Raw genomic sequence first — 23,374 nt, 5'->3', positions numbered from 1 at the left:
TGGGGGGGGGGCAATAAATATAGCTTTCCCAGTGATAACTACTAATACAACCGATTCTCCGCAACAACCAAAAGATTCATCGCACACAAGGCCTTGAAATTGATTTTGGTCAAGAAAGAGGTTTCAGAATATGAAGATCAAATTCAGAGTCTGACAGTGACTTTTAGAAGAGGATGACATTAATCATCAGCTATCTCCTAAACGGGAATGAACCAGAGCTAGACAGCAGCAGGCCCCAGGACCAAGTAGTCAGCAGCCGAGCTGAGATTGAGATCTTACTTATGTTTTGTAAATGTTCAAAGTTCTAAAAAAGTTCAAATGAATAATACATGATAGTTATACCAAAAAACCTTGCTTCATTTGCACTTTTCTTGAATGTTTTCCATCCTTTTTATTTTTACTACTACTAGTACTTGGATGGTAGACTGCCTGGGAATACCAGGTGCTTTAAGCTTTTTCTCTTCTCTCTACCACCTTTTGTTGCAACGTCTGATCACCCTGTGACACATGAGGAAGGTGGTCATCTTCAGCTGCTGCTGCTTTGTTGGCAGACACGAAGTGATCTGAGAGTCTCAGTTTCAGCTGCAGAGAATGATCACATCAGAGAAGATGATATGCCCGTTACACATCAGCCTTTCTCTGCAATTATCTAGTTGCATAGAGGAACCGTATGATTCCAGTACCTATATGATGCACATTTGTCAGTGACATTGTTGCTTACGGCCACACCACGTTGAACATGCCCGACCTCGTCTGATCTCGGAAGCCAAGCACGGTTGGGCCTGGTTAGTACTTGGATGGAAGACCTCTTGGGAATACCAGGTGGTGTAAGCTTTTTCTCTTCTTTCGACCACCTGCATGTCTTTTGTTGCAACGTCTGATCACCCTGTGACACATGAGGAAGTTGGTCATCTTCAGCTGCTGCTGCTTTGTTAGCAGACACGAAGTGATCTGAGAGTCTCAGTTTCAGCTGCAGAGAATAATCACATCAAGGAAGAAGATGTGCCCACAACAAGTTAGCCTTTCCCTGCAATTATCTGGTTACATAGAGGAACTGTATTATTCCATTACCTATATAATGCACATTTTTCACAGACATTGTTACTTACGGCCACACCACCCTGAATATGCCCGACCTCGTCTGATCTCGGAAGCCAAGCAGGGTTGTGCCTGGTTAGTACTTGGATGGGAGACTGCTTGGGAGTACCAGGTGCTGTAAGCTTCTTCTCTTCTCTCTACCACCTGCATGTCTTTTGTTGCAACGTCTGATCATCCTGTGACACATGAGGAAGTTGGTCATCTTCAGCTGCTGCTGCTTTGTTGGCAGACACGAAGTGATCTGAGAGTCTCATTTTCAGCTGGAGAGAATAATCACGTCAGGGAAGAAGATGTGCCCACTATTTATCAGCCTTTCTCTGCAATTATCTGGTTATATAGAGGAACCGTATGATTCCAGTACCTATACAATTTACATTTGTCACAGACATTGTTGCTTACGGCCACACCACCCTGAATATGCCCGACCTCGTCTGATCTCGGAAGCCAAGCAGGGTTGTGCCTGGTTAGTACTTGGATGGGAGACTGCTTGGGAGTACCAGGTGCTGTAAGCTTTTTCTCTTCTCTCTACCACCTCCATGTCTTTTGTTGCAACGTCTGATCACCCTGTGACACGTGAAGAAGGTGGTCATCTTCAGCTGCTGCTGCTTTGTTGGCAGACACAAAGTGATCTCAGAGTTTTAGTTTCAGCTGCAGAGAATAATCACATCAGGGAAGAAGATGTGCCCACTACAAGTCAGCCTTTCTCGGCAATTATCTGGTTACATAGAGGAAGTGTATGATTCCAGTCCCTATATAATACACATTTGTAACAGATATCGTTGCTTACCGCCACACCACCCTGAATAAGCTCAACCTCGTCTGATCTCGGAAGCCAAGCAGGGTTGGGCCTGGTTAGTTCTTGAATGGGAGACCGCTTGCGAATACCAGGTGCTGTAAGCTTTTTCTCTTCTCTCTACCACCTGCATGTCTTTTGTTGCAACGTCTGACCACCCTGTGACACATGAGGAAGTTGGTCATCTTCAGCTGCTGCTGCTTTGTTGGCAGACATGAAGTGATCTGAGAGTCTCAGTTTCAGTTGCAGAGAATGATCACATCAGAGAATATGATTTACCCGCTACACATCAGCCTTTCTCGGCAATTATCTGGTTGCATAGAGGAACCATATGATCCCAGTACCTATATAATGCACATTTGTCAGAGACATTGCTGGTTACGGCCACACCACCCGGAACATGCCCGACCTCGTCTGATCTCAAAAGCCAAGGAGGGTTGGGCCTGTTTAGTAGTTGGATGGGAGACCACTTGGGAATACCAGGTGCTGTAAGCTTCTTCTCTACTCTCTACCACCTGCATGTCTTTTGTGGCAACGTCTGAACCTCCTGTGACACATGAGGAAGTTGGTCATCTTCAGCTGCTGCTGCTTTGTTGGCTGACACGAAGTGATCTGAGAGTCTCAGTTTCAGTTGCAGATAATGATCACATCAGAGAAGATGATTTGCCCGCTACACATCAGAGAAGATGATTTGCCCGCTACACATCAGCCTTTCTCGGCAATTATCTGGTTGCATAGAGGAACCGTATGATTCCAGTATCTATATAATGCACATTTGTCAGAGACATTGTTGCTTACGGCCACACCACCCTGAATAAGCCCGATCTCGGAAGCCAAGCAGGTTTGGGCCTGGTTAGTACTTGGATGGGAGACCGCTTGGGAATACCAGGTGCTGTAAGCTTTTTCTCTTCTCTCTACCACCTCCATGTCTTTTGTTGCAACGTCTGATCACCCTGTGACACGTGAAGAAGTTGGTCATCTTCAGCTGCTGCTGCTTTGTTGGCTGACACGAAGTGATCTGAGAGTCTCAGTTTCAGTTGCAGATAATGATCACATCAGAGAAGATGATTTGCCCGCTACACATCAGAGAAGATGATTTGCCCGCTACACATCAGCCTTTCTCGGCAATTATCTGGTTGCATAGAGGAACCGTATGATTCCAGTATCTATATAATGCACATTTGTCAGAGACATTGTTGCTTACGGCCACACCACCCTGAATAAGCCCGATCTCGGAAGCCAAGCAGGTTTGGGCCTGGTTAGTACTTGGATGGGAGACCGCTTGGGAATACCAGGTGCTGTAAGCTTTTTCTCTTCTCTCTACCACCTCCATGTCTTTTGTTGCAACGTCTGATCACCCTGTGACACGTGAAGAAGTTGGTCATCTTCAGCTGCTGCTGCTTTGTTGGCAGACACAAAGTGATCTCAGAGTTTCAGTTTCAGTTGCAGAGAATAATCACATCAGGGAAGAAGATGTGCCCACTACAAGTCAGCCTTTCTCGGCAATTATCTGGTTACATAGAGGAAGTGTATGATTCCAGTACCTATATAATACACATTTGTAACAGATATCGTTGCTTACCGTCACACCACCCTGAATAAGCTCAACCTCGACTGATCTCGGAAGCCAAGCAGGGTTGGGCCTGGTTAGTTCTTGAATGGGAGACCGCTTGCGAATACCAGGTGCTGTAAGCTTTTTCTCTTCTCTCTACCACCTGCATGTCTTTTGTTGCAACGTCTGATCACCCTGTGACACATGAGGAAGTTGGTCATCTTCAGCTGCTGCTGCTTTGTTGGCAGACACGAAGTGATCTGAGAGTCTCATTTTCAGCTGGAGAGAATAATCACGTCAGGGAAGAAGATGTGCCCACTATTTATCAGCCTTTCTCTGCAATTATCTGGTTATATAGAGGAACCGTATGATTCCAGTACCTATACAATTTACATTTGTCAGAGACATTGTTGCTTACGGCCACACCACCCTGAATATGCCCGACCTCGTCTGATCTCGGAAGCCAAGCAGGGTTGTGCCTGGTTAGTACTTGGATGAGAGACCGCTTGGGAATACCAGGTGCTGTAAGCTTTTTCTCTTCTCTCAACCACCTGCATGTCTTTTGTTGCAACGTCTGACCACCCTGTGACACATGAGGAAGTTGGTCATCTTCAGCTGCTGCTGCTTTGTTGGCAGACATGAAGTGATCTGAGAGTCTCAGTTTCAGTTGCAGAGAATGATCACATCAGAGAAGATGATTTACCCGCTACACATCAGCCTTTCTCGGCAATTATCTGGTTATATAGAGGAACCGTATGATTCCTGTACCTATACAATTTACATTTGTCACAGACATGGTTGTTTACGGCCACACCACCCTGAATATGCCCGACCTCGTCTGATCTTGGAAGCCAATTAGGGTTGGGCCTGTTTAGTACTTGGATGGGAGACCGCTTGGGATTATCAGGTGCTGTAAGCTATTTCTCTTCTCTCAACCACCTGCATGTCTTTTGTTGCAACGTATGATCACCCTGTGACACATGAGGAAGTTGGTCATCTTCATTTTCTGCTGCTTTGTTGGCAGACACGAAGTGATCTGAGAGTCTCATTTTCAGCTGGAGAAAATGATCACGTCAGGGAACAAGATGTGCCCACTACACATCAGCCTTTCTTGGCAATTATCTGGTTGCATAGAGGAACCGTATGATTCCAGTACCTATATAATGCACATTTGTCACAGATATTGTTACTTACGGCCACACCACCCTGAATATGCCCGACCTCGTCTGATCTCGGAAGCCAAGGAGGGTTGGGCGTGGTTAGTACTTGGATGGAAGACCTCTTGGGAATACCAGGTGCTGTAAGCTTTTTCTCTTCTCTCTACCACCTACATGTCTTTTGTTGCAACGTCTGATCACCCTGTGACACATGAAGAAGTTGGTCATCTTCAGCTGCTGCTGCTTTGTTGGCAGACACGAAGTGATATGAGAGTCTCAGTTTCAGCTGGAGAGAATAATCACGTCAGGGAAGATGTTTCCACTACTTATCAGCCTTTCTCGGCAATTATCTTGTTACATAGAGGAACCATATGATTCCATTGCCTATATAATGCACATTTGTCACAGAGATTGTTGCTTACGGCCCAACCACCCTGAATATGTCTGACCTCGTCTGCTCTCAGAAGCCAAGGAGGGTTGGGCCTGGTTAGTACTTGGGTGAGAGACCGCTTGGGAATACCAGGTGCTGTAAGCTTTTTCTCTTCTCTCTACCACCTGCATGTCTTTTGTTGCAACGTCTGATCACCCTGTGACACATGAGGAAGTTGGTCATCTTCAGCAGCTGCTGCTTTTTTGGCAGACACGAAGTGATCTGAGAGTCTCAGTTTCAGCTGTAGAGAATAATCACATCGGGGAAGAAGATGTGCCCACTACAAGTTAGCCTTTCTTGGCAATTATCTGGTTGCATAGAGGAACCGTATGATTCCAGTACCTATATAATGCACATTTGTCACAGACATTGTTGCTTACGGCCACACCACCCTCAATATTCCTGACCTCGTCTGATCTCCGAAGCCAAGCAGGGTTGGGCCTGGTTAGTACTTGGGTGGGAGACCGCTTGAGAATACCAGGTGCTGTAAACTTTTTCTCTTCTCTCTACCACCTGCATGTCTTTTGTTGCAACGTCTGATCACCCTGTGACACATGAGGAAGTTGGTCATCTTCAGCTGCTGCTGCTTTGTTGGCAGACATGAGGTAATCTGAGAGTCTCAGTTTCAGCTGGAGAGAATAATCACATCAGAGAAGAAGATGTGCCCACTACAAGTCAGCTTTTCTCTGCAATTATTTGGTTGCATAGAGGAACCGTATGATTCCAGTACCTATATAATGCACATTTGTCACAGAGATTGTTGCTTACGGCCGCACCACCCTGAATATGCCCGACCTCGTCTGATCTTGGAAGAAAAGCAGGGTTGTACCTGGTTAGTACTTGGGTGAGAGACCGCTTGGGAATACCAGGTGCTGTAAGCTTTTTCTCTTCTCTCTACCACCTGCATGTCTTTTGTTGCAACGTCTGATCACCCTGTGACACATGAGGAAGGTGGTCATCTTCAGCTTCTGCTGCTTTGTTGGCAGACACGAAGTGATCTGAGAGTCTCAGTTTCAGTTGCAGAGAATGATCACATCAGAGAAGATGATTTGCCCGCTACACATCAGCCTTTCTCGGCAATTATCTGGTTACATAGAGGAACCGTATGATTCCTGTACTTATATAATGCACATTTGTCACAGACATTGTTACTTACGGCCACACCACCCTGAATTTGCCCGACCTCGTCTGATCTCGGAAGCCAAGCAGTGTTGGGCCTGGTTAGTACTTGGGTGGGAGACCGCTTGGGAATACCAGGTGCTGTAAGCTTTTTCTCTTCTCTCTACCACCTGCATGTGTTTTGTTGCAACGTCTGATCACCCTGTGACACATGAGGAAGTTGGTCATCTTCAGCTGCTGCTGCTTTGTTGGCAGACACGAAGTGATCTGAGAGTCTCAGTTTCAGCTGAAGAGAATGATCACATCAGAGAAGATGATATGCCCACTACACATCAGCCTTTCTCGGCAATTATCTGGTTTCATAGAGGAAGTGTATGATTCCAGTACCTATATAATTCACATTTGTAACAAATATTGTTGCTTACCGCCACACCACCCTGAATAAGCCCCACCTTGTCTTATCCTGGAAGCCAAGCAGGGTTGGGCCTGGTTCGTACTTCAACGGGAGACTGCTTGGGAATACCAGGTGCTGTAAGCTTTTTCTCTTCTCTCTACCACCTGCATGTCTTTTGTTGCAACATCTGATCACCCTGTGACACATGAGGAAGTTTGTCATCTTCAGCTTCTGCTGCTTTGTTGGCAGACACGAAGTGATCTGAGAGTCTCAGTTTCAGCTGCAGAGAATAATCACATCAGGGAAGAAGATGTGCCCATAACAAGTCAGCCTTTCTCTGCAATTATCTGGTTACATAGAGGAAGTGTATGATTCCTGTACTTATGTAATGCACATTTGTCACAGACATTGTTACTTACGGCCACACCACCCTGAATTTGCCTGACCTCGTCTGAACTCAGAAGCCAAGCAGTGTTGGGCCTGGTTAGTACTTGGGTGGGAGACTGCTTGGGAATACCAGGTGCTGTAAGCTTTTTGTCTTCTCTCTACCACCTGCATGTGTTTTGTTGCAACGTCTGATCACCCTGTGACACATGAGGAAGTTGGTCATCTTCAGCTGCTGCTGCTTTGTTGGCAGACACGAAGTGATCTGAGAGTCTCATTTTCAGGTGCAGAGAATGATCACATCAGAGAAGATGATATGCCCACTACACATCAGCCTTTCTCGGCAGTTATCTGGTTTCATAGAGGAAGTGTATGATTCCAGTACCTATATAATTCACATTTGTAACAGATATTGTTGCTTACCGCCACACCACCCTGAATAAGCCCCACCTTGTCTTATCTCGGAAGCCAAGCAGGGTTGGGTCTGGTTCGTACTTCAATGGGAGACTGCTTGGGAATACCAGGTGCTGTAAGCTTTTTCTCTTCTCTCTACCACCTGCATGTCTTTTGTTGCAACATCTGATCACCCTGTGACACATGAGGAAGTTTGTCATCTTCAGCTTCTGCTGCTTTGTTGGCAGACACAAAGTGATCTGAGAGTCTCAGTTTCAACTGAAGAGAATAATAACGTCAGGGAAGAAGATGTGCCCACTACACATCAGCCTTTCTCGGCAATTATCTGGTTACATAGAGGAACCGTATGATTCCAGTACCTATATAATGCACATTTGTGACAGACATTGTTGCTTACGGCCACACCACCCTCAATATTCCTGACCTCGTCTGATCTCCGAAGCCAAGCAGGGTTGGGCCTGGTTAGTACTTGGGTGGGAGACAGCTTGAGAATACCAGGTGCTGTAAACTTTTTCTCTTCTCTCTACCACCTGCATGTCTTTTGTTGCAACGTCTGATCACCCTGTGACACATGAGGAAGTTGGTCATCTTCAGCTGCTGCTGCTTTGTTGGCAGACATGAGGTAATCTGAGAGTCTCAGTTTCAGCTGGAGAGAATAATCACATCAGAGAAGAAGATGTGCCCACTACAAGTCAGCTTTTCTCTGCAATTATCTGGTTGCATAGAGGAACCGTATGATTCCAGTACCTATATAATGCACATTTGTCACAGAGATTGTTGCTTACGGCCAAACCACCCTGTATATGTCTGACCTCGTCTGATCTCGAAAGCCAAGCAGGTTTGGGCCTGGTTAGTACTTGATGGGAGACTGCTTGGGAATACCAGGTGCTGTAAGCTTTTTCTCTTCTCTCAACCACCTGCATGTCTTTTGTTGCAACGTCTGATCACCCTGTGACACATGAGGAAGTTGGTCATCTTCAGTTGCTGCTGCTTTGTTGGCAAACACGAAGTGATCTGAGAGTCTCAGTTTCAGCTGGAGAGAATAATCACATCAGAGAAGATGATATGCCCGCTACACATCAGCCTTTCTCGGCAATTATCTGGTTGCATAGAGGAACCGTATGATTCCAGTACCTATGTAATGCACATTTGTCACAGACATTGATCCTTACGGCCACACCACCCTGAACATGACAGACCTCGTCTGATCTCGGAAGCCAAGTAGGGTTGGGCCTGGTTAGTACTTAAATGGGAGACTGCTTGGGAATACCAGGTGCTGTAAGCTTTTTGTCTTCTCTCGACCACCTGCATGTCTTTTGTTGCAACGTCTGATCACCCTGTGACACATGAGGAAGTTGGTCATCTTCAGCTTCTGCTGCTTTGTTGGCAGACACGAAGTGATCTGAGAGTCTCATGTTCAGCTGGAGAAAATTATCACGTCAGGGAAGAAGATGATTTGCCCGCTACACATCAGCCTTTCTCGGCAATTATCTGGTTGCATAGAGGAACCGTATGATTCCAGTACCTATATAATGCACATTTGTCAGACACATTGTTGCTTACGGCCACACCACCCTGAACATGCCTGATCTCGTAAGCCAAGCAGGGTTGAGCCTCCTTAGTACTTGGATGGGAGACTGCTTGGGAATACCAGGTGCTGTAAGCTTTTTCTCTTCTCTCTACCACCTGCATGTCTTTTGTTGCAACGTCTGATCACCCTGTGACACATGAGGAAGTTGGTCATCTTCAGCTGCTGCTGCTTTGTTGGCTGACACAAAGTGATCTGAGAGTCTCAGTTTCAGTTGCAGAGAATGATCACATCAGAGAAGATGATTTGCCCGCTACACATCAGCCTTTCTCGGCAATTATCTGGTTGCATAGAGGAACCGTATGATTCCAGTACCTATATAATGCACATTTGTCAGAGACATTGTTGCTTACGGCCACACCACCCTGAATAAGCCCGACCTCGTCTGATCTCGGACGCCAAACAGGGTTGTACCTGGTTAGTACTTGGATGGGAGACAGCTTGGGAACACCAGGTGCTGTAAGCTTTTTCTCTTCTCTCTACCACCTGCATGTCTTTTGTTGCAACGTCTGATCACCCTGTGACACATGAGGAAGGTGGTCATCTTCAGCTGCTGCTGCTTTGTTGGCAGACACGAAGTGATCTGAGAGTCTCAGTTTCAGCTGCAGAGAATGATCACATGAGGGAAGAAGATTTGCCCACTACAAGTCAGCCTTTCTCGGCAATTATCTGGTTACATAGAGGAACCGTATGATTCCAGTACCTATATAATGCACATTTGTCACAGACATTGTCGCTTACGGCCAAACCACCCTGAATATGCCCGACCTCGTCTGATCTCGGAAGCCAAGCAGGGTTGGGTCTGGTTCGTACTTCAATGGGAGACTGCTTGGGAATACCAGGTGCTGTAAGCGTTTTCTCTTCTCTCTACAACCTGCATGTCTTTTGTTGCAACATCTGATCACCCTGTGACACATGAGGAAGTTTGTCATCTTCAGCTGCTGCTGCTTTGTTTGCAGACACGAAGTGATCTGAGAGTCTCAGTTTCAACTGAAGAGAATAATAACGTCAGGGAAGAAGATGTGCCCACTACACATCAGCCTTTCTCGGCAATTATCTGGTTACATAGAGGAACCGTATGATTCCAGTACCTATATAATGCACATTTGTGACAGACATTGTTGCTTACGGCCACACCACCCTCAATATTCCTGACCTCGTCTGATCTCCGAAGCCAAGCAGGGTTGGGCCTGGTTAGTACTTGGGTGGGAGACCGCTTGAGAATACCAGGTGCTGTAAACTTTTTCTCTTCTCTCTACCACCTGCATGTCTTTTGTTGCAACGTCTGATCACCCTGTGACACATGAGGAAGTTGGTCATCTTCAGCTGCTACTGCTTTGTTGGCAGACATGAGGTAATCTGAGAGTCTCAGTTTCAGCTGGAGAGAATAATCACATCAGAGAAGAAGATGTGCCCACTACAAGTCAGCTTTTCTCTGCAATTATTTGGTTGCATAGAGGAACCGTATGATTCCAGTCCCTATATAATGCACATTTTTCACAGTTATGGTTGCTTACGGCCAAACCACCCTGTATATGTCTGACCTCGTCTGATCTCGAAAGCCAAGCAGGTTTGGGCCTGGTTAGTACTTGATGGGAGACTGCTTGGGAATACCAGGTGCTGTAAGCTTTTTGTCTTCTCTCAACCACCTGCATGTCTTTTGTTGCAACGTCTGATCACCCTGTGACACATGAGGAAGTTGGTCATCTTCAGTTGCTGCTGCTTTGTTGGCAAACACGAAGTGATCTGAGAGTCTCAGTTTCAGCTGGAGAGAATAATCACATCAGAGAAGATGATATGCCCGCTACACATCAGCCTTTCTCGGCAATTATCTGGTTGCATAGAGGAACCGTATGATTCCAGTACCTATGTAATGCACATTTGTCACAGACATTGATCCTTACGGCCACACCACCCTGAACATGACAGACCTCGTCTGATCTCGGAAGCCAAGTAGGGTTGGGCCTGGTTAGTACTTAAATGGGAGACTGCTTGGGAATACCAGGTGCTGTAAGCTTTTTGTCTTCTCTCGACCACCTGCATGTCTTTTGTTGCAACGTCTGATCACCCTGTGACACATGAGGAAGTTGGTCATCTTCAGCTGCTGCTGCTTTGTTGGCTGACACAAAGTGATCTGAGAGTCTCAGTTTCAGTTGCAGAGAATGATCACATCAGAGAAGATGATTTGCGCGCTACACATCAGCCTTTCTCGGCAATTATCTGGTTGCATAGAGGAACCGTATGATTCCAGTACCTATATAATGCACATTTGTCAGAGACATTGTTGCTTACGGCCGCACCACCCTGAATATGCCTGTCCTCGTCTGATCTTGGAAGAAAAGCAGGATTGGGCCTGGTTAGTACTTGGATGGGAGACCACTTCGGAATACCAGGTGATGTAAGCTTTTTCTCTTCTCTCTACCACCTGCATGTCTTTTGTTGCAATGTCTGATCACCCTGTGACACATGAGGAAGGTGGTCATCTTCAGCTGCTGCTGCTTTGTTGGCTGACACGAAGTGATCTGAGAGTCTCAGTTTCAGTTGCAGAGAATGATCACATCAGAGAAGATGATATGCCCGCTACACATCAGCCTTTCTCGGCAATTATCTGGTTGCATAGAGGAACCGTATGATTCCAGTACCTATATAATGCACATTTGTCAGAGACATTGTTGCTTACGGCCACACAACCCTGAACATGCCCGACCTAGTCTGATCTCGGAAGCCAAGCACAGTTGGGCCTGGTTTGTACTTGGATGGAAGACCTCTTGGGAATACCAGGTGCTGTAAGCTTTTTCTCTTCTCTCGACCACCTGCATGTCTTTTGTTGCAACGTCTGATCACCCTGTGACACATGAGGAAGGTGGTCATCTTCAGCTGCTGCTGCTTTGTTGGCAGACACGAAGTGATCTGAGAGTCTCAGTTTCAGCTGCAGAGAATGATCACATGAGGGAAGAAGATTTGCCCACTACAAGTCAGCCTTTCTCGGCAATTATCTGGTTACATAGAGGAACCGTATGATTCCAGTACCTATATAATGCACATTTGTCACAGACATTGTTGCTTACGGCCACACCACCCTGAACATTTCCGACCTCGTCTGATCTCGGTAGCCAAGGAGGGTTGGGCCTGGTTAGTACTTTAATGGGAGACTGCTTGGGAATACCAGGTGCTGTAAGCGTATTCTCTTCTCTCTACAACCTGCATGTCTTTTGTTGCAACGTCTGATCACCCTGTGACACACGAGGAAGTTGGCCATCTTCAGCTGCTGCTGCTTTGTTGGAAGACACGAAGTGATCTGAGAGTCTCAGTTTCAACTGAAGAGAATAATCACGTCAGGGAAGAAGATTTGCCGACTACACATCAGCCTTTCTCAGCAATTATCTGGTTACATAGAGGAACCGTATGATTCCTGTAGTTATATAATGCACATTTGTCAGACACATTGTTGCTTACGGCCACACCACCCTGAACATGCCCAACCTCGTCTGATCTCGGAAGCCAAGCAGGGTTGAGCCTCCTTAGTACTTGGATGTGAGACTGCTTGGGAATACCAGGTGCTGTAAGCGTTTTCTCTTCTCTCTACAACCTGCATGTCTTTTGTTGCAACGTCTGATCACCCTGTGACACATGAGGAAGTTGGTCATCTTCAGCTGCTGCTGCTTTGTTGGCTGACACAAAGTGATCTGAGAGTCTCAGTTTCAGTTGCAGAGAATGATCACATCAGAGAAGATGATTTGCCCGCTACACATCAGCCTTTCTCGGCAATTATCTGGTTGCATAGAGGAACCGTATGATTCCAGTACCTATATAATGCACATTTGTCAGAGACATTGTTGCTTACGGCCACACCACCCTGAATAAGCCCGACCTCGCCTGATCTCGGACACCAAGAAGGTTGTACCTGGTTAGTACTTGGATGGGAGACAGCTTGGGAATACCAGGTGCTGTAAGCTTTTTCTATTCTCTCTACCACCTGCATGTCTTTTGTTGCAACGTCTGATCACCCTGTGACACGTGAAGAAGTTGGTCATCTTCAGCTGCTGCTGCTTTGTTGATAGACACGAGGTAATCTGAGAGTCTCAGTTTCAGCTGAAGAGAATAATCACATCAAGGAGGAAGATGAACCCACTACAAGTCAGCCTTTTTCGGCAATTATCTGGTTACACAGAGGAACTGTATGATTCCAGTACCTATATAATGCACATTTGTCACAGTTATGGTTGCTTACGGCCACACCACCCTGAATATGCCCAACCTCATCTGATCTCAGAAGCCAAGCAGGTTTGGGCCTGGTTAGTACTTGGATGGTAGACATTCTGGGAATACCAGGTGCTCTAAGCTTTTTCTCTTCTCTCTACCACCTGCATGTCTTTTGTTGCAACGTCTGATCACCCTGTGACACATGAGGAAGTTGGTCATCTTCAGCTGCTGCTGCTTTGTTGGCTGACACAAAGTGATCTGAGAGTCTCAGTTTCAGTTGCAGAGAATGATCACATCAGAGAAGATGATTTGCCCGCTACACATCAGCCTTTCTCGGCAATTATCTGGTTGCATAGAGGAACCGTATGATTCCAGTACCTATATAATGCACATTTGTCAGAGACATTGTTGCTTACGGCCACACCACCCTGAATAAGCCCGACCTCGTCTGATCTCGGACGCCAAACAGGGTTGTACCTGGTTAGTACTTGGATGGGAGACAGCTTGGGAACACCAGGTGCTGTAAGCTTTTTCTCTTCTCTCTACCACCTGCATGTCTTTTTTGCAACGTCTGATCACCCTGTGACACATGAGGAAGGTGGTCATCTTCAGCTGCTGCTGCTTTGTTGGCAGACACGAAGTGATCTGAGAGTCTCAGTTTCAGCTGCAGAGAATGATCACATGAGGGAAGAAGATTTGCCCACTACAATTCAGCCTTTCTCGGCAATTATCTGGTTACACAGAGGAACTGTATGATTCCAGTACCTATATAATGCACATTTGTCACAGTTATGGTTGCTTACGGCCACACCACCCTGAATATGCCCAACCTCATCTGATCCCAGAAGCCAAGCAGGTTTGGGCCTGGTTAGTACTTGGATGGTAGACATTCTGGGAATACCAGGTGCTGTAAGCTTTTTCTCTTCTCTCTACCACCTGCATGTCTTTTGTTGCAACGTCTGATCACCCTGTGACACGTGAAGAAGTTGGTCATCTTCAGCTGCTGCTGCTTTGTTGATAGACACGAGGTAATCTGAGAGTCTCATTTTCAGCTGAAGAGAATAATCACATCAAGGAGGAAGATGAACCCACTACAAGTCAGCCTTTTTCGGCAATTATCTGGTTACACAGAGGAAGTGTATGATCCCAGTACCTATATAATGCACACTTGTCACCGATATTGTTGCTTACGGCCACACCACCCTGAATAAGCCCGACCTCGTCTGATCTCGGAAGCCAAGCAGGGTTGGGCCTGGTTAGTACTTGAATGGGAGACCGCTTGGGAATACCAGGTTTCTTAAGCTTTTTCTCTTCTCTATACCACCTGCATGTCTTTTGTTGCAACGTCTGATCACCCTGTTACACATGAGGAAGTTGGTCATCTTCAGCTTCTGCTGCTTTGTTGGCAGACACGAAGTGATCTGAGAGTCTCAGTTTCAGCTGAAGAGAATAATCACATCAGGGAAGAAGATGTGCCCACTACAAGTCAGCCTTTCTCTGCAATTATCTGGTTACATAGAAGAAGTGTATGATTCCAGTACCCATATAATGCACATTTGTCACAGCTATTGTTGCTTACGGCCGCACCACCCTGAATATGCCTGACCTCGTCTGATCTTGGAAGAAAAGCAGGGTTGGGCCTGGTTAGTACTTGGATGGGAGACCACTTCGGAATACCAGGTGATGTAAGCTTTTTCTCTTCTCTCTACCACCTGCATGTCTTTTGTTGCAATGTCTGATCACCCTGTGACACATGAGGAAGTTGGTCATCTTCAGCTGCTGCTGCTTTGTTGGCTGACACGAAGTGATCTGAGAGTCTCAGTTTCAGTTGCAGAGAATGATCACATCAGAGAAGATGATATGCCCGCTACACATCAGCCTTTCTCTGCAATTATCTGGTTGCATAGAGGAACCGTATGATTCCAGTACCTATATAATGCACATTTGTCAAAGACATTGTTGCTTACGGCCACACAACCCTGAACATGCCCGACCTCGTCTGATCTCGGAAGCCAAGCACAGTTGGGCCTGGTTTGTACTTGGATGGAAGACCTCTTGGGAATACGAGGTGCTGTAAGCTTTTTCTCTTCTCTGTACCACCTGCATGTCTTTTGTTGCAACGTCTGATCACCCTGTGACACATGAGGAAGTTGGTCATCTTCAGCTGCTGCTGCTTTGTTGGCAGACACAAAGTGATCTGAGAGTCTCAGTTTCAGCTCGAGAGAATAATCACGTCAGGGAAGAAGATGTGCCCACTACTTATCAGCTTTTCTCGGCAATTATCTGGTTACATAGAGGAACTGTATGATTCCAGTACCTATATAATGCACATTTGTCACAGTTATGGTTGCTTACGGCCACACCACCCTGAATATGCCCGACCACGTCTGATCTCGGAAGCCAAGCAGGTTTGGGCCTGGTTAGTACTTAAATGGGAGACCGCTTGGGAATACCAGGAGCTGTAAGCTTTTTGTCTTTCGACCACCTGCATGTCTTTTCTTGCAACGTCTGATCACCCTGTGACACATGAGGAAGTTGGTCATCTTCAGCTGCTGCTGCTTTGTTGGCAGACACAAAGTGATCTGAGAGTCTCAGTTTCAGCTGCAGAGAATAATCACGTCAGGGAAGAAGATGTGCCCACTACACATCAGCCTTTCTCGGAAATGATCTGGTTGCATAGAGGAACCGTATGATTCCAGTACCTATATAATGCACATTTGTCAGAGACATTGTTTCTTACGGCCACACCACCCTGAACATGCCCGACCTCGTCTGATCTCGGAAGCCAAGCAGGGTTGAGCCTCCTTAGTACTTGGATGGGAGACTGCTTGGGAATACCAGGTGCTGTAAGCGTTTTCTCTTCTCTCTACAACCTGCATGTCTTTTGTTGCAACGTCTGATCACCCTGTGACACATGAGGAAGTTGGTCATCTTCAGCTGCTGCTGCTTTGTTGGCTGACACAAAGTGATCTGAGAGTCTCAGTTTCAGTTGCAGAGAATGATCACATCAGAGAAGATGATTTGCCCGCTACACATCAGCCTTTCTCGGCAATTATCTGGTTGCATAAAGGAACCGTATGATTCCAGTACCTATATAATGCACATTTGTCAGAGACATTGTTGCTTACGGCCACACCACCCTGAATAAGCCCGACCTCGCCTGATCTCGGACACCAAGAAGGTTGTACCTGGTTAGTACTTGGATGGGAGACAGCTTGGGAATACCAGGTGCTGTAAGCTTTTTCTCTTCTCTCTACCACCTGCATGTCTTTTGTTGCAACGTCTGATCACCCTGTGACACGTGAAGAAGTTGGTCATCTTCAGCTGCTGCTGCTTTGTTGATAGACACGAGGTGATCTGAGAGTCTCAGTTTCAGCTGAGGAGAATAATCACATCAAGGAGGAAGATGAACCCACTACAAGTCAGCCTTTTTCGGCAATTATCTGGTTACACAGAGGAAGTGTATGATTCCAGTACCTATATAATGCACATTTGTCACAGCTATTGTTGCTTACGGCCGCACCACCCTGAATATGCCTGACCTCGTCTGATCTTGGAAGAAAAGCAGGGTTGGGCCTGGTTAGTACTTGGATGGTAGACTATCTGGGAATACCAGGTGCTGTAAGCTGATTCTCTTCTCTCTACCATCTGCATGTCTTTTGTTGCAACGTCTGATCACCCTGTGACACGTGAAGAAGTTGGTCATCTTCAGCTGCTGCTGCTTTGTTGATAGACACGAGGTGATCTGAGAGTCTCAGTTTCAGCTGAGGAGAATAATCACATCAAGGAGGAAGATGAACCCACTACAAGTCAGCCTTTTTCGGCAATTATCTGGTTACACAGAGGAAGTGTATGATCCCAGTACCTATATAATGCACATTTGTCACAGCTATTGTTGCTTACGGCCACACCACCCTGAACATGCCCGACCTCGTCTGATCTCGGAAGCCAAGCAGGGTTGGGCCTGGTTAGTACTTGAATGGTAGACCGCTTGGGAATACCAGGTGCTGTAAGCTTTTTCTCTTCTCTCGACCACCTGCATGTCTTTTGTTGCAACGTCTGATCACCCTGTGACACATGAGGAAGTTGGTCATCTTCAGCTTCTGCTGCTTTGTTGGCAGACACGAAGTGATCTGAGAGTCTCAGTTTCAGCTGAAGAGAATGATCACATCAGAGAAGATGATATGCCCGCTACACATCAGCCTTTCTCGGCAATTATCTGGTTGCATAGAGGAACCGTATGATTCCAGTACCTATATAATTCACATTTGTCAGAGACATTGTTGCTTACGGCCACACCACCCTGAACATGCCCGACCTCGTCTGATCTCGGAAGCCAAGCAGGGTTGAGCCTGCTTAGTGCTTGGATGGGAGACTGCTTGGGAATACCAGGTGCTGTAAGCTTCTTCTCTTCTCTCTACCACCTGCATGTCTTTTGTTGCAACGTCTGATCACCCTGTGACACATGAGGAAGTTGGTCATCTTCAGCTGCTGCTGCTTTGTTGGCAGACACAAAGTGATCTGAGAGTCTCAGTTTCAGCTACAGAGAATAATCACGTCAGGGAAGAAGATGTGCCCACTACAAGTCAGCCTTTCTCTGCAATTATCTGGTTACATAGAAGAAGTGTATGATTCCAGTACCTATATAATGCACATTTGTCACAGCTATTGTTGCTTACGGCCGCACCACCCTGAATATGCCTGACCTCGTCTGATCTTGGAAGAAAAGCAGGGTTGGGCCTGGTTAGTACTTGGATGGTAGACTATCTGGGAATACCAGGTGCTGTAAGCTGATTCTCTTCTCTCTACCACCTGCATGTCTTTTGTTGCAACGTCTGATCACCCTGTGACACATGAGGAAGTTGGTCATCTTCAGCTGCTGCTGCTTTGTTGGCAGAAACAAAGTGATCTGAGAGTCTCAGTTTCAGCTGCAGAGAATAATCACGTCAGGGAAGAAGATGTGCCCACTACACATCAGCCTTTCTCGGAAATGATCTGGTTGCATAGAGGAACCGTATGATTCCAGTACCTATATAATGCACATTTGTCAGAGACATTGTCGCTTACGGCCACACCACCCTGAACATACCCGACCTCGTCTGATCTCGGAAGCCAAGGAGGGTTGGGCGTGGTTAGTACTTGGATGGAAGACCTCTTGGGAATACCAGGTGCTGTAAGCTTTTTCTCTTCTCTCGACCACCTGCATGTCTTTTGTTGCAACGTCTGATCACCCTGTGACACATGAGGAAGGTGGTCATCTTCAGCTGCTGCTGCTTTGTTGGCAGACACGAAGTGATCTGAGAGTCTCAGTTTCAGCTGCAGAGAATGATCACATCAGGGAAGAAGAAGTGCCCATAACAAGTGAGCCTTTCTCGGAAATTATCTGGTTACATAGAGGAAGTGTATGATTCCAGTACTTATATAATGCACATTTGTCACAGAAAATGTTTCTTACGGCCACACCACCCTGAACATGCCCGACCTCGTCTGATCTCGGAAGCCAAGCAGGGTTGAGCCTCCTTAGTACTTGGATGGGAGACTGCTTGGGAATACCAGGTGCTGTAAGCGTTTTCTCTTCTCTCTACAACCTGCATGTCTTTTGTTGCAACGTCTGATCACCCTGTTACACATGAGGAAGTTGGTCATCTTCAGCTGCTGCTGCTTTGTTGGCTGACACAAAGTGATCTGAGAGTCTCAGTTTCAGTTGCAGAGAATGATCACATCAGAGAAGATGATTTGCCCGCTACACATCAGCCTTTCTCGGCAATTATCTGGTTGCATAAAGGAACCGTATGATTCCAGTACCTATATAATGCACATTTGTCAGAGACATTGTTGCTTACGGCCACACCACCCTGAATAAGCCCGACCTCGCCTGATCTCGGACACCAAGAAGGTTGTACCTGGTTAGTACTTGGATGGGAGACAGCTTGGGAATACCAGGTGCTGTAAGCTTTTTCTCTTCTCTCTACCACCTGCATGTCTTTTGTTGCAACGTCTGATCACCCTGTGACACGTGAAGAAGTTGGTCATCTTCAGCTGCTGCTGCTTTGTTGATAGACACGAGGTGATCTGAGAGTCTCAGTTTCAGCTGAGGAGAATAATCACATCAAGGAGGAAGATGAACCCACTACAAGTCAGCCTTTTTCGGCAATTATCTGGTTACACAGAGGAAGTGTATGATTCCAGTACCTATATAATGCACATTTGTCACAGCTATTGTTGCTTACGGCCGCACCACCCTGAATATGCCTGACCTCGTCTGATCTTGGAAGAAAAGCAGGGTTGGGCCTGGTTAGTACTTGGATGGTAGACTATCTGGGAATACCAGGTGCTGTAAGCTGATTCTCTTCTCTCTACCATCTGCATGTCTTTTGTTGCAACGTCTGATCACCCTGTGACACGTGAAGAAGTTGGTCATCTTCAGCTGCTGCTGCTTTGTTGATAGACACGAGGTGATCTGAGAGTCTCAGTTTCAGCTGAGGAGAATAATCACATCAAGGAGGAAGATGAACCCACTACAAGTCAGCCTTTTTCGGCAATTATCTGGTTACACAGAGGAAGTGTATGATCCCAGTACCTATATAATGCACATTTGTCACAGCTATTGTTGCTTACGGCCACACCACCCTGAACATGCCCGACCTCGTCTGATCTCGGAAGCCAAGCAGGGTTGGGCCTGGTTAGTACTTGAATGGTAGACCGCTTGGGAATACCAGGTGCTGTAAGCTTTTTCTCTTCTCTCGACCACCTGCATGTCTTTTGTTGCAACGTCTGATCACCCTGTGACACATGAGGAAGTTGGTCATCTTCAGCTTCTGCTGCTTTGTTGGCAGACACGAAGTGATCTGAGAGTCTCAGTTTCAGCTGAAGAGAATGATCACATCAGAGAAGATGATATGCCCGCTACACATCAGCCTTTCTCGGCAATTATCTGGTTGCATAGAGGAACCGTATGATTCCAGTACCTATATAATTCACATTTGTCAGAGACATTGTTGCTTACGGCCACACCACCCTGAACATGCCCGACCTCGTCTGATCTCGGAAGCCAAGCAGGGTTGAGCCTGCTTAGTGCTTGGATGGGAGACTGCTTGGGAATACCAGGTGCTGTAAGCTTCTTCTCTTCTCTCTACCACCTGCATGTCTTTTGTTGCAACGTCTGATCACCCTGTGACACATGAGGAAGTTGGTCATCTTCAGCTGCTGCTGCTTTGTTGGCAGACACAAAGTGATCTGAGAGTCTCAGTTTCAGCTACAGAGAATAATCACGTCAGGGAAGAAGATGTGCCCACTACAAGTCAGCCTTTCTCTGCAATTATCTGGTTACATAGAAGAAGTGTATGATTCCAGTACCTATATAATGCACATTTGTCACAGCTATTGTTGCTTACGGCCGCACCACCCTGAATATGCCTGACCTCGTCTGATCTTGGAAGAAAAGCAGGGTTGGGCCTGGTTAGTACTTGGATGGTAGACTATCTGGGAATACCAGGTGCTGTAAGCTGATTCTCTTCTCTCTACCATCTGCATGTCTTTTGTTGCAACGTCTGATCACCCTGTGACACATGAGGAAGTTGGTCATCTTCAGCTGCTGCTGCTTTGTTGGCAGAAACAAAGTGATCTGAGAGTCTCAGTTTCAGCTGCAGAGAATAATCACGTCAGGGAAGAAGATGTGCCCACTACACATCAGCCTTTCTCGGAAATGATCTGGTTGCATAGAGGAACCGTATGATTCCAGTACCTATATAATGCACATTTGTCAGAGACATTGTCGCTTACGGCCACACCACCCTGAACATACCCGACCTCGTCTGATCTCGGAAGCCAAGGAGGGTTGGGCGTGGTTAGTACTTGGATGGAAGACCTCTTGGGAATACCAGGTGCTGTAAGCTTTTTCTCTTCTCTCGACCACCTGCATGTCTTTTGTTGCAACGTCTGATCACCCTGTGACACATGAGGAAGGTGGTCATCTTCAGCTGCTGCTGCTTTGTTGGCAGACACGAAGTGATCTGAGAGTCTCAGTTTCAGCTGCAGAGAATGATCACATCAGGGAAGAAGAAGTGCCCATAACAAGTGAGCCTTTCTCGGAAATTATCTGGTTACATAGAGGAAGTGTATGATTCCAGTACTTATATAATGCACATTTGTCACAGAAATTGTTCCTTACGGCCACACCACCCTGAATATGCCCGACCTCGTCTGATCTCGGAAGCCAAGGAGGGTTGGGCCTGGTTAGTACTTTAATGGGAGACTGCTTGGGAATACCAGGTGCTGTAAGCGTTTTCTCTTCTCTCTACAACTTGCATGTCTTTTGTTGCAACGTCTGATCACCCTGTGACACATGAGGAAGTTGGTCATCTTCAGCTGCTGCTGCTTTGTTGGAAGACACGAAGTGATCTGAGAGTCTCAGTTTCAGCTGAAGAGAATAATCACGTCAGGGAAGAAGATGTGCCGACTACACATCAGCCTTTCTCAGCAATTATCTGGTTACATAGAGGAACCGTATGATTCCTGTACTTATATAATGCACTTTTGTCAGACACATTGTTGCTTACGGCCACACCACCCTGAACATACCCGACCTCGTCTGATCTCGGAAGCCAAGCAGGGTTGAGCCTGCTTAGTACTTGGATGGGAGACTGCTTGGGAATACCAGGTGCTGTAAGCTTTTTCTCTTCTCTCTACAACCTGCATGTCTTTTGTTGCAACGTCTGATCACCCTGTGACACATGAGGAAGTTGGTCATCTTCAGCTGCTGCTGCTTTGTTGGCTGACACAAAGTGATCTGAGAGTCTCAGTTTCAGTTGCAGAGAATGATCACATCAGAGAAGATGATTTGCCCGCTACACATCAGCCTTTCTTGGCAATTATCTGGTTGCATAGAGGAACCGTATGATTCCAGTACCTATATAATGCACATTTGTCAGAGACATTGTTGCTTACGGCCACACCACCCTGAATAAGCCCGACCTCGTCTGATCTCGGACACCAAGAAGGTTGTACCTGGTTAGTACTTGGATGGGAGACAGCTTGGGAATACCAGGTGCTGTAAGCTTTTTCTCTTCTCTCTACCACCTGCATGTCTTTTGTTGCAACGTCTGATCACCCTGTGACACGTGAAGAAGTTGGTCATCTTCAGCTGCTGCTGCTTTGTTGATAGACACGAGGTGATCTGAGAGTCTCAGTTTCAGCTGAAGAGAATAATCACATCAAGGAGAAAGATGAACCCACTACAAGTCAGCCTTTTTCGGCAATTATCTGGTTACACAGAGGAAGTGTATGATTCCAGTACCTATATAATGCACATTTGTCACCGATATTGTTGCTTACGGCCACACCACCCTGAATAAACCCGACCTCGTCTGATCTCGGAAGCCAAGCAGGGTTGGGCCTGGTTAGTACTTGAATGGTAGACCGCTTGGGAATACCAGGTGCCTTAAGCTTTTTCTCTTCTCTCTACCACCTGCATGTCTTTTGTTGCAACGTCTGATCACCCTGTGACACATGAGGAAGTTGGTCATCTTCAGCTGCTGCTGCTTTGTTGGCTGACACGAAGTGATCTGAGAGTCTCAGTTTCAGTTGCAGAGAATGATCACATCAGAGAAGATGATATGCCCGCTACACATCAGCCTTTCTCTGCAATTATCTGGGTGCATAGAGGAACCGTATGATTCCAGTACCTATATAATGCACATTTGTCACAGACATTGTTGCTTACGGCCACACAACCCTGAACACGCCCGACCTCGTCTGATCTCGGTAGCCAAGGAGGGTTGGGCCTTGTTAGTACTTAAATGGGAGACCGCTTGGGAATACCAGGAGCTGTAAGCTTTTTCTCTTCTCTCTACCACCTGCATGTCTTTTGTTGCAATGTCTGATCACCTTGTGACACATGAGGAAGTTGGTCATCTTCAGCTTCTGCTGCTTTGTTGGCAGACACAAAGTGATCTGAGAGTCTCAGTTTCAGCTCGAGAGAATAATCACATCAGGGAAGAAGATGTTCCCACTACTTATCAGCTTTTCACGGCAATTATCTGGTTACATAGAGGAACTGTATGATTCCAGTACCTATATAATGCACATTTGTCACAGTTTTGGTTGCTTACGGCCACACCACCCTGAATATGCCCAACCTCGTCTGATCTCAGAAGCCAAGCAGGTTTGGGCCTGGTTAGTACTTGGATGGTAGACTGTCTGGGAATACCAGGTGCTGTAAGCTTTTTCTCTTCTCTCTACCAC

At 46.5% G+C, this 23,374-nt stretch overlaps 2 non-coding genes and 50 pseudogenes across 2 annotated transcripts; all 52 read left to right on the top strand.

Annotated features, from left to right (window-relative positions):
- The first annotated feature begins 715 nt into the window (after positions 1 to 715).
- Positions 716 to 834, top strand: LOC140318425 (5S ribosomal RNA; annotated as a pseudogene).
- Positions 835 to 1,103: 269 nt separating this feature from the next.
- LOC140305615 (5S ribosomal RNA) lies at positions 1,104 to 1,222 on the top strand (annotated as a pseudogene).
- Positions 1,223 to 1,491: 269 nt separating this feature from the next.
- Positions 1,492 to 1,610, top strand: LOC140299791 (5S ribosomal RNA; annotated as a pseudogene).
- Positions 1,611 to 1,879: 269 nt separating this feature from the next.
- Positions 1,880 to 1,998, top strand: LOC140293912 (5S ribosomal RNA; annotated as a pseudogene).
- Positions 1,999 to 2,267: 269 nt separating this feature from the next.
- Positions 2,268 to 2,386, top strand: LOC140295618 (5S ribosomal RNA; annotated as a pseudogene).
- A 297-nt stretch (positions 2,387 to 2,683) lies between these two features.
- On the top strand, positions 2,684 to 2,792 carry LOC140289087 (5S ribosomal RNA; annotated as a pseudogene).
- A 297-nt stretch (positions 2,793 to 3,089) lies between these two features.
- Positions 3,090 to 3,198, top strand: LOC140289086 (5S ribosomal RNA; annotated as a pseudogene).
- Positions 3,199 to 3,467: 269 nt separating this feature from the next.
- On the top strand, positions 3,468 to 3,586 carry LOC140296437 (5S ribosomal RNA; annotated as a pseudogene).
- A 269-nt stretch (positions 3,587 to 3,855) lies between these two features.
- LOC140300011 (5S ribosomal RNA) lies at positions 3,856 to 3,974 on the top strand (annotated as a pseudogene).
- A 269-nt stretch (positions 3,975 to 4,243) lies between these two features.
- LOC140289043 (5S ribosomal RNA) lies at positions 4,244 to 4,362 on the top strand (annotated as a pseudogene).
- A 269-nt stretch (positions 4,363 to 4,631) lies between these two features.
- Positions 4,632 to 4,750, top strand: LOC140269882 (5S ribosomal RNA; annotated as a pseudogene).
- A 266-nt stretch (positions 4,751 to 5,016) lies between these two features.
- LOC140290871 (5S ribosomal RNA) lies at positions 5,017 to 5,135 on the top strand (annotated as a pseudogene).
- A 269-nt stretch (positions 5,136 to 5,404) lies between these two features.
- LOC140307912 (5S ribosomal RNA) lies at positions 5,405 to 5,523 on the top strand (annotated as a pseudogene).
- A 269-nt stretch (positions 5,524 to 5,792) lies between these two features.
- Positions 5,793 to 5,911, top strand: LOC140291725 (5S ribosomal RNA; annotated as a pseudogene).
- A 269-nt stretch (positions 5,912 to 6,180) lies between these two features.
- On the top strand, positions 6,181 to 6,299 carry LOC140299417 (5S ribosomal RNA; annotated as a pseudogene).
- Positions 6,300 to 6,956: 657 nt separating this feature from the next.
- Positions 6,957 to 7,075, top strand: LOC140299829 (5S ribosomal RNA; annotated as a pseudogene).
- Positions 7,076 to 7,732: 657 nt separating this feature from the next.
- Positions 7,733 to 7,851, top strand: LOC140290966 (5S ribosomal RNA; annotated as a pseudogene).
- A 269-nt stretch (positions 7,852 to 8,120) lies between these two features.
- On the top strand, positions 8,121 to 8,238 carry LOC140294236 (5S ribosomal RNA; annotated as a pseudogene).
- A 269-nt stretch (positions 8,239 to 8,507) lies between these two features.
- On the top strand, positions 8,508 to 8,626 carry LOC140291888 (5S ribosomal RNA; annotated as a pseudogene).
- Positions 8,627 to 9,276: 650 nt separating this feature from the next.
- Positions 9,277 to 9,395, top strand: LOC140292545 (5S ribosomal RNA; annotated as a pseudogene).
- A 269-nt stretch (positions 9,396 to 9,664) lies between these two features.
- Positions 9,665 to 9,783, top strand: LOC140312430 (5S ribosomal RNA; annotated as a pseudogene).
- Positions 9,784 to 10,052: 269 nt separating this feature from the next.
- On the top strand, positions 10,053 to 10,171 carry LOC140307901 (5S ribosomal RNA; annotated as a pseudogene).
- Positions 10,172 to 10,440: 269 nt separating this feature from the next.
- LOC140294235 (5S ribosomal RNA) lies at positions 10,441 to 10,558 on the top strand (annotated as a pseudogene).
- A 269-nt stretch (positions 10,559 to 10,827) lies between these two features.
- Positions 10,828 to 10,946, top strand: LOC140291887 (5S ribosomal RNA; annotated as a pseudogene).
- A 269-nt stretch (positions 10,947 to 11,215) lies between these two features.
- LOC140295918 (5S ribosomal RNA) lies at positions 11,216 to 11,334 on the top strand (annotated as a pseudogene).
- Positions 11,335 to 11,603: 269 nt separating this feature from the next.
- Positions 11,604 to 11,722, top strand: LOC140293985 (5S ribosomal RNA; annotated as a pseudogene).
- A 269-nt stretch (positions 11,723 to 11,991) lies between these two features.
- On the top strand, positions 11,992 to 12,110 carry LOC140286729 (5S ribosomal RNA; annotated as a pseudogene).
- Positions 12,111 to 12,379: 269 nt separating this feature from the next.
- Positions 12,380 to 12,498, top strand: LOC140297221 (5S ribosomal RNA; annotated as a pseudogene).
- Positions 12,499 to 13,154: 656 nt separating this feature from the next.
- LOC140296631 (5S ribosomal RNA) lies at positions 13,155 to 13,273 on the top strand (annotated as a pseudogene).
- A 269-nt stretch (positions 13,274 to 13,542) lies between these two features.
- LOC140292542 (5S ribosomal RNA) lies at positions 13,543 to 13,661 on the top strand (annotated as a pseudogene).
- A 268-nt stretch (positions 13,662 to 13,929) lies between these two features.
- Positions 13,930 to 14,048, top strand: LOC140296370 (5S ribosomal RNA; annotated as a pseudogene).
- A 269-nt stretch (positions 14,049 to 14,317) lies between these two features.
- On the top strand, positions 14,318 to 14,436 carry LOC140269795 (5S ribosomal RNA; annotated as a pseudogene).
- A 269-nt stretch (positions 14,437 to 14,705) lies between these two features.
- On the top strand, positions 14,706 to 14,824 carry LOC140283171 (5S ribosomal RNA; annotated as a pseudogene).
- Positions 14,825 to 15,093: 269 nt separating this feature from the next.
- Positions 15,094 to 15,212, top strand: LOC140294021 (5S ribosomal RNA; annotated as a pseudogene).
- Positions 15,213 to 15,481: 269 nt separating this feature from the next.
- Positions 15,482 to 15,600, top strand: LOC140301011 (5S ribosomal RNA; annotated as a pseudogene).
- A 266-nt stretch (positions 15,601 to 15,866) lies between these two features.
- Positions 15,867 to 15,985, top strand: LOC140293553 (5S ribosomal RNA; annotated as a pseudogene).
- A 656-nt stretch (positions 15,986 to 16,641) lies between these two features.
- On the top strand, positions 16,642 to 16,760 carry LOC140274573 (5S ribosomal RNA; annotated as a pseudogene).
- Positions 16,761 to 17,029: 269 nt separating this feature from the next.
- Positions 17,030 to 17,148, top strand: LOC140293525 (5S ribosomal RNA). The gene has a single exon (XR_011912682.1). It is a non-coding gene; the product is annotated as a 5S ribosomal RNA (ribosomal RNA).
- Positions 17,149 to 17,417: 269 nt separating this feature from the next.
- LOC140279413 (5S ribosomal RNA) lies at positions 17,418 to 17,536 on the top strand (annotated as a pseudogene).
- Positions 17,537 to 17,805: 269 nt separating this feature from the next.
- On the top strand, positions 17,806 to 17,924 carry LOC140274567 (5S ribosomal RNA; annotated as a pseudogene).
- Positions 17,925 to 18,193: 269 nt separating this feature from the next.
- LOC140300469 (5S ribosomal RNA) lies at positions 18,194 to 18,312 on the top strand (annotated as a pseudogene).
- Positions 18,313 to 18,581: 269 nt separating this feature from the next.
- On the top strand, positions 18,582 to 18,700 carry LOC140293552 (5S ribosomal RNA; annotated as a pseudogene).
- Positions 18,701 to 19,356: 656 nt separating this feature from the next.
- LOC140274562 (5S ribosomal RNA) lies at positions 19,357 to 19,475 on the top strand (annotated as a pseudogene).
- A 269-nt stretch (positions 19,476 to 19,744) lies between these two features.
- Positions 19,745 to 19,863, top strand: LOC140293512 (5S ribosomal RNA). Its single transcript, XR_011912680.1, has one exon. It is a non-coding gene; the product is annotated as a 5S ribosomal RNA (ribosomal RNA).
- A 269-nt stretch (positions 19,864 to 20,132) lies between these two features.
- On the top strand, positions 20,133 to 20,251 carry LOC140279406 (5S ribosomal RNA; annotated as a pseudogene).
- A 269-nt stretch (positions 20,252 to 20,520) lies between these two features.
- LOC140274557 (5S ribosomal RNA) lies at positions 20,521 to 20,639 on the top strand (annotated as a pseudogene).
- Positions 20,640 to 20,908: 269 nt separating this feature from the next.
- LOC140300467 (5S ribosomal RNA) lies at positions 20,909 to 21,027 on the top strand (annotated as a pseudogene).
- Positions 21,028 to 21,296: 269 nt separating this feature from the next.
- Positions 21,297 to 21,415, top strand: LOC140275510 (5S ribosomal RNA; annotated as a pseudogene).
- A 269-nt stretch (positions 21,416 to 21,684) lies between these two features.
- On the top strand, positions 21,685 to 21,803 carry LOC140299837 (5S ribosomal RNA; annotated as a pseudogene).
- A 656-nt stretch (positions 21,804 to 22,459) lies between these two features.
- On the top strand, positions 22,460 to 22,578 carry LOC140299559 (5S ribosomal RNA; annotated as a pseudogene).
- A 269-nt stretch (positions 22,579 to 22,847) lies between these two features.
- On the top strand, positions 22,848 to 22,966 carry LOC140292913 (5S ribosomal RNA; annotated as a pseudogene).
- A 269-nt stretch (positions 22,967 to 23,235) lies between these two features.
- Positions 23,236 to 23,354, top strand: LOC140291589 (5S ribosomal RNA; annotated as a pseudogene).
- The last annotated feature ends 20 nt before the right edge of the window (positions 23,355 to 23,374 follow it).

The sequence above is a fragment of the Leuresthes tenuis genome, unplaced genomic scaffold (assembly GCF_036924035.1).
Source record: "Leuresthes tenuis unplaced genomic scaffold, fLeuTen1.0.hap1 SCAF_1, whole genome shotgun sequence".
In the NCBI taxonomy this organism is placed as follows: domain Eukaryota; kingdom Metazoa; phylum Chordata; class Actinopteri; order Atheriniformes; family Atherinopsidae; genus Leuresthes; species Leuresthes tenuis.
Note: the sequence above shows the minus strand (reverse complement) of the source record. Positions and strands in the feature narration are given on the sequence as shown.